Raw genomic sequence first — 8,263 nt, 5'->3', positions numbered from 1 at the left:
TACTGTCTACTGTCTACTACTGTCTACTGTCTATTACTGTCTACTGTCTACTACTGCCTACTGTCTACTGTCTACTGTCTATTACTGTCTATTACTGTCTACTGTCTATTACTGTCTACTGTCTACTACTGCCTACTGTCTACTACTGTCTACTGTCTATTACTGTCTACTGTCTATTACTGTCTACTGTCTACTACTGTCTACTGTCTACTACTGCCTACTGTCTACTACTGTCTACTGTCTATTACTGTCTACTGTCTACTGTCTACTACTGTCTACTGTCTACTACTGTCTACTGTCTACTACTGTCTACTGTCTACTACTGTCTACTGTCTACTACTGTCTACTGTCTACTACTGTCTACTGTCTACTACTGTCTACTGTCTATTACTGTCTACTGTCTACTACTGTCTACTGTCTACTGTCTACTACTGTCTACTGTCTACTACTGTCTACTGTCTATCTACTGTCTACTGTCTACTACTGCCTACTGTCTACTACTGTCTATTACTGTCTATTACATGTCTATTACTGTCTACTGTCTACTACTGCCTACTGTCTACTGCCTACTTTCTATTACTGCCTACTGTCTATTACTGTCTACTGTCTACTGTCTACTACTGTCTACTGTCTATTACTGTCTACTGTCTACTACTGTCTACTGTCTACTACTGTCTACTGTCTACTACTGTCTACTGTCTATTACTGTCTACTGTCTACTACTGTCTACTGTCTATTACTGTCTACTGTCTACTACTGTCTACTGTCTACTGTCTACTACTGTCTACTGTCTACTACTGTCTACTGTCTATTACTGCCTACTGTCTACTGTCTCTACTGTCTACTGTCTATTACTGTCTACTGTCTATTACTGTCTATTACTGTCTACTGTCTATTACTGTCTACTGTCTATTGTCTACTGTCTTTTACTGTCTACTGTCTACTACTTGTCTACTGTCTACTACTGTCTACTGTCTACTACTGTCTACTGTCTATTACTGCCTACTGTCTACTACTGTCTACTGTCTATTACTGTCTACTACTGTCTATTACTGTCTACTACTGTCTACTGTCTATTACTGCCTACTGTCTACTGTCTACTACTGTCTACTGTCTATTACTGTCTACTGTCTACTACTGTCTATTACTGTCTACTGTCTACTGTCTACCACTGTCTACTGTCTATTACTGCCTACTGTCTACTGTCTACTACTGTCTATTACTGTTTACTGTCTATTACTGTCTACTACTGTCTACTGTCTACTGTCTACTACTGTCTACTGTCTATTACTGTCTACTGTCTATTTCTGTTTACTGTCTACTGTCTATTACTGTCTACTACTGTCTACTGTCTACTACTGTCTACTGTCTATTACTGTCTACTGTCTATTACTGTTTACTGTCTACTGTCTATTACTGTCTACTGTCTACTACTGTCTACTGTCTACTGTCTATTACTGTCTACTACTGTTTACTGTCTACTGTCTACTACTGTCTACTGTCTACTGTCTACTACTGTCTACTGTCTACTGTCTACTACTGTCTACTGTCTATTACTGTCTACTGTCTACTGTCTACTGTCTATTACTGTCTATTACTGTCTACTGTCTATTACTGTTTACTGTCTACTGTCTATTACTGTCTACTGTCTATTACTGTCTACTACTGTTACTGTCTATTACTGTCTACTACTGTCTACTGTCTATTACTGTCTACTGTCTACTGTCTATTACTGTCTACTGTCTATTACTGTCTACTGTCTATTACTGTCTACTGTCTACTACTGTCTACTACTGTCTACTACTGTCTACTTTCTACTGTCTATTACTGTCTATTACTGCCTACTGTCTACTGTCTACTACTGTCTACTACTGTCTACTGTCTACTGTCTACTACTGTCTACTGTCTACTACTGTCTATTACTGTCTACTACTGTCTACTACTGTCTACTGTCTATTACTGTCTACTACTGTCTATTACTGTCTACTGTCTATTACTGTGTACTGTCTACTGTCTACTTTCTATTACTGTCTATTACTGTCTTTTACTGTCTACTGTCTACTGTCTACTGTCTATTACTGTCTATTACTGTCTACTGTCTACTACTGTCTATTACTGTCTACTGTCTACTACTGTCTACTGTCTACTACTGTCTACTCTCTACTGTCTATTACTGTCTACTACTGTCTACTGTCTACTGTCTACTCTCTACTGTCTATTACTGTCTACTACTGTCTACTGTCTACTCTCTACTGTCTATTACTGTCTACTACTGTCTACTCTCTACTGTCTATTACTGTCTACTACTGTCTACTGTCTACTACTGTCTACTACTGTCTACTGTCTATTACTGTCTACTACTGTCTACTGTCTATTACTGTCTATTACTGTCTATTACTGCCTACTGTCTACTGTCTACTGTTTACTGTCTATTACTGTCTATTACTGTCTACTACTGTCTACTACTGTCTACTGTCTATTACTGTCTACTGTCTATTACTGTCTACTGTCTACTACTGTCTACTGTCTACTACTGTCTACTGTCTATAACTGCCTACTGTCTACTTTCTACTGTCTATTACTGTCTACTGTCTATTACTGTCTACTGTCTACTGTCTATTACTGTCTACTGTCTACTACTGTCTACTACTGTCTACTGTCTACTACTGTCTATTACTGCCTACTGTCTACTGTCTACTGTCTACTACTGTCTACTACTGTCTACTGTCTACTGTCTATTACTGTCTACTACTGTCTACTACTGTCTACTGTCTACTACTGTCTACTACTGCCTACTGCCTACTGTCTACTACTGTCTACTGTCTATTAATGTCTACTGTCTACGAATGTCTGCTCTCTACTGTCTACTGTCTACTACTGTCTATAAATATCTAGAGTAGCTCTGGTCAAAGGTAGTTCACACACATCAGTCCTGTTCAACTTTATGACAATCCCAAATGTCAGTTAGTCCTGTTAAACTGCATGACAATCACACGTCAGTTAGTCCTGTTAAACTGCATGACAAACAAACACGTCAATCAGTCCTGTTGCACTGCATGACAAACAAACACGTCAATCAGTCCTGTTACACTGCATGACAAACACACGTCAGTCAGCTGCTTGACTCACCTTTTGAGGAGACCACTGGATAGAGAATGACTCACCTTCTGGAGGGACCACTGGACAGAGAATGACTCACCTTCTGGAGGGACCACTGGACAGAGAATGACTCACCTTCTGGAGGGACCACTGGACAGAGAATGACTCACCTTCGGAGGCCACTGGACAGAGAATGACTCACCTTCTGGAGGGACCACTGGACAGAGAATGACTCACCTTCTGGAGGGACCCGGACGGTCCCCCGGAGGGCCACGGACGAGATGACGCAGAGAGTATGCATAGCTGCTCATAACAACTCATGGAACACCTATGGAATTTACACTGCATCCCACTGTCTACTAATCCATTTATAGTTCACTACTTTTGACCAGAGCCCTGTTGGCCCTTGTCTAAAGTTGTGCACCACAAAGGGAATAGGGTGTCATTTGCGAAGAATACAGCCAGGCTGTAACATACGACTGGTCCACCAACGGTTGATGTGTTCATGGAAGTCAGAATACAGCCAGGCTGTAACATACGACTGGTCCACCAACGGTTGACGTGTTCAGGGAAGTCAGAATACAGCCAGGCTGTAACATACGACTGGTCCACCAACGGTTGATGTGTTCAGGGAAGTCAGAATACAGCCAGGCTGTAACATACGACTGGTCCACCAACGGTTGACGTGTTCAGGGAAGTCAGAATACAGCCAGACTGTAACATACGACTGGTCCACCAACGGTTGATGTGTTCATGGAAGTCAGAATACAGCCAGACTGTAACATACGACTGGTCCACCAACGGTTGATGTGTTCATGGAAGTCAGAATACAGCCAGGCTGTAACATACGACTGGTCCACCAACGGTTGATGTGTGAAGTGTTCAGGGAAGCCAGATTACTCTTAATGACCATGCCTGTTATGGTACGGTACTGTACGGTACAGTGTGCTGTGTTGTGTTGTCTTGTGCTATGCTATGTTATGTTATGCTATGTTATGCTTTGTTATACAACGGGTGGGTCTTATCCTGGATGCTGATTGGTTAAAACCATGTTCCAGCCAGTGTTCGTTCCACAAGCTACCACTGGCTAAGGCTATAACGTTGAAATGCCTATTTACCCTGTTCAGTCTGACTGGTTTTCAACAGCAGAGATTTGTATTGACCTCGCTGTCTGTCTCTCCGACATTTGGAACATTTGTTTCAATATTCCAATTCGATCTCCAACTGTCCCATAGTAATGAACGTGTTGGTGCGAGGCAGACAGGCCGGCAGCTTTTCTTAGCCAGTCGAAATCATGAATCAGCATAATCTGTATGTATATAAAGTCGTTTAAATAGAAAAACACAAAATGCAGTTAGTTTGCTGTCATTACACATTGAGTTAAAAGTGATTGTGTTATTTGTTTAGTTGGCTAGCTCCTCTGAAAAGTCACGCATCATTAGCTCATTGCGATGGATGTATCCCCAAAAATCCCTAGGAAACAGCTTAAACAAACATTTACATTTTTAGTCATTTAGCAGACACTCTTATCCAGAGCGACTTACAGTAGTGAATGCATACATTTCATACATTTTTTTTTTTGTACTGGTCCCTCCGTGGGAATCGAACCCACAACCCTGGGCGTTGCAAACACCATGCTCTACCACACTGAGCCACACAAATGCAGCTACTTTTCTGTTATTCTGGCTGCACTGTTTGACGTGACTGAGTTAGCCGCAGTTGGCTAGCTAGCAAGCAACGGATAAGAACGTTGCCAACCATCATGGAATGGAACGTTTAGAACGAACGACTGGATCGGCGTCCAAAGATTTGGAACAAAAAGACTAGGTCGCGAACCAGGCGACCGAACCCATAGAACAAACGATCAGCCGGCTTGGATAGCAATCCTAGATTTCTGTCAGGACTATATCTCATGAAAAGATTAAATAGTATGAATAGATTCATCAAATAACAGGTTTGTTGGTTACAAAAGGCTCCCTAACAGCTTCTACCCATAAGCCATAAGACTACTGAACAGCTAATCAAATGGCTACCCTTTGAATAAAAGTGATAATGCCTTCGAAGCCGGCATGGTTTGCCTGCCAATATATCCTCCAATCACTGACTTCTTTGGCATTATCACTTAATTATGTTATGCTATTGTAACCGATGTGAAATGGCTAGTTAGTTAGCGGTGGTGCGCGCTAATAGCGTTTCAATCAGTGACGTCACTCGCTCTGAGACTTGAAGTAGGGTTTCCCCTTGCGTTGCAAGGGCCGCGGCTTTTGTGGCGCGATGGGTAACGATGCTTCGGTGGGGTGTCAGTTGTTGATGTGTGCAGAGGGTCCCTGGTTCGAGCCCGGGTTGGGGCAAAGAGAGGGACGGAACCTACACTTTTACACTATGTTATTTTATTTTAATTTATTTTATTTTTATTTAACCTTTATTTAACTAGGCAAGTCAGTTAAGAACAAATTCTTATTTACAATGACGGCCTACCAAAAGGCAAAAGGCCTCCTGCAGGGATGGGGGCCTGGGATTGAAATAAATAAATGCAATATAAATATAGGACAAAACACACAACCCAACAAGAGAGACCTAAGACGACAACACAGCATGGTAGCAACACAACATAACAACAACATGGTAGCAAAACAACATGGTAGCAGCACAAAACATGGTACACAGACAACAGCACAACGGGCAAGAAGGTAGAGACAACAATAAATCACGCAACGCAGCCACAGCTGTCAGTCAGAGTGTCCACGATTGAGTCTTTGAATGAAGAGATGGAGATAAAACTGTCCAGTTTGAGTGTTTGTTGCAGCTCATTCCAGTCGCTAGCTGCAGCGAACTGAAAAGAGGAGCGACCCAGGGATGTGTGTGATTTGGGGACCTTTAACAGAATGTGACTGGCAGAACGGGTGTTGTATGTGGAGGATAAGGGCTGCAGTAGATATCTCAGATAGGGGGGAGTGAGGCCTAAGAGGGTTTTATAAATAAGTGTCAACCAGTGGGTCTTGCGACGGGTATGCAGAGATGACCAGTTTACAGAGGATTATAGAGGGCAGTGATGTGTCCTATAAGGAGCATTGGTGGCAAATCTGATGGCCGAATGGTAAAGAACATCTAGCCGCTCGAGAGCACCCTTACCTGCCGATCTATAAATTACATCTCCGTAATCTAGCATGGGTAGGATGGTCATCTGAATCAGGGTTAGTTTGGCAGCTGGGGTGAAAGAGGAACGATTACGATAGAAGAAACCAAGTCTAGATTTAACTTTAGCCTGCAGCTTTGATATGTGCTGAGAGAAGGACGTGCCCGTCAGCCATACTCCCAAGTACTTGTATGAGGTGACTACCTCAAGCTCTAAACCCTCAGAGGTAGTAATCACACCTGTGGGGAGAGGGGCATTCTTCTTACCAAACCACATGACCTTTGTTTTGGAGGTGTTCAGAACACGGTTAAGGGTAGAGAAAGCTTGTTGGACACTAAGAACGCTTTGTTGTAGAGCATTTAACACAAAATCCGGGGAGGGGCCAGCTGAGTATAAAACTGTATCATCTGCATATAAATGGATGAGAGAGCTTCCTACTACCTGAGCTATGTTGTTGATGTAAATTGAGAAGAGTGTGGGGCCTAGGATTGAGCCCTGGTGTACTCCCTTGATGACAGGCAGTGGCTGAGACAGCAGATATTCTGACTTTATACACTGCACTCTTTGAGAGAGGTAGTCAGCAAACCAGCCCAAAGACCCCTCAGAGACACCAATACTCTTTATCCGGCCCACAAGAATGGAATGGTCTACTGTATCAAAAGCGTTGGCCAAGTCAATAAAAATAGCAGCACAACATTGCTTAGAATCAAGAGCAAATGGTGACATCATTATGGACCTTTAAGGTTGCAGTGACACATCCATAACCTGAGGGGAATCCAGATTGCATACCCGAGAGAATACTATAGACGTCAAGGAAGCCAGTCAGTTGATTATTGACAAGTTTTTCCAACACTTTTGATAAACAGGGCAAAATAGAAATAGGCCTGTAACAGTTAGGATCAGCTTGATCTCCCCCTTTAAATGAAGGATGAACCGTGGCTGCCTTCCAAGCAATGGGAACCTCCCCAGAGAGGAGAGACAGGTTAAAAAGGTCAGAGATAGGCTTGGCAAAGATAGGGGCAGCAACCTTAAAGAAGAAAGGGTCTAAACCATCTGACCCAGATGTTGTTTTTTTGGGGTCAAGTTTAAGGAGCTCCTTTAGCACCTCGGGCCTCAGTGACTGCCTGCAGGGAGAAACTTTGTAGCGGGGCAGGGGAAAAAGAGGGAGAAGCATTGGAGATAGTCGCATTAGAAGGGGTGGGAGATGAGGAAATGTTGGATGGGCAAGGAAGCATGGCTGAGTCAAATAGGAATCCTGACTTAATGAAGTGGTGATTAAAGAGCTCAGCCATGTGCTTATTGTCAGTAACAACCACATCATCAACATTAAGGGACATGGGCAGCTGTGAGGAGGAGGGTTTATTCTCCAGGTCTTTAACCGTTTTCTAGAACTTCTTGGGGTTAGACCCACAGAGAGAGAACTGCTCCTTAAAGTAACTAACTTTGGCCTTCCGGATAGCCTGAGTGCATTTATTTCTCATTTGCCTGAATGACAGCCAGTCAGTATGTGTGTGCCGAGCCTTTCACCAAATGCAATTCTTGAGGTGGAGTAACTCTGCCAGATCACGGTCGAACCAGGGGCTGAACCTGTTTTTAATTCTCATTTTCTTTATGGGGGCGTGTTTGTTAACAATACCACTGAAAATATCAAAAAAGAAGGTCCAAGCGTCTTCGACAGATGCTGATTCTATACCATTTTACAGATGATTTATGCTATGTTATGCTATGTTACGCTCTGTTACATTATGATATGTTATGCTATGCTATGTTATGCTATGTTACGCTATGTTACATTATGATATGTTATGCTATGCTATGTTATGCTATGTTATGCTATGTTACGCTATGTTACATTATGATGTTATGTTATGCTATGTTATGCTATGTTACGCTATGTTATGCTATGCTATGCTATGCTATGCTATTCTATGTTATGCTATGCTATGTTATGCTATGTTATGTTATGCTATGTGATTATATGTTATGTTACATTATGATACATTATGCTATGTTATGCTATGTCATATT

Source organism: Salmo salar, chromosome 27 (assembly GCF_965601325.2).
Source record: "Salmo salar chromosome 27, fSalSal1, whole genome shotgun sequence".
NCBI lineage: Eukaryota > Metazoa > Chordata > Actinopteri > Salmoniformes > Salmonidae > Salmo > Salmo salar.
Note: the sequence above shows the minus strand (reverse complement) of the source record.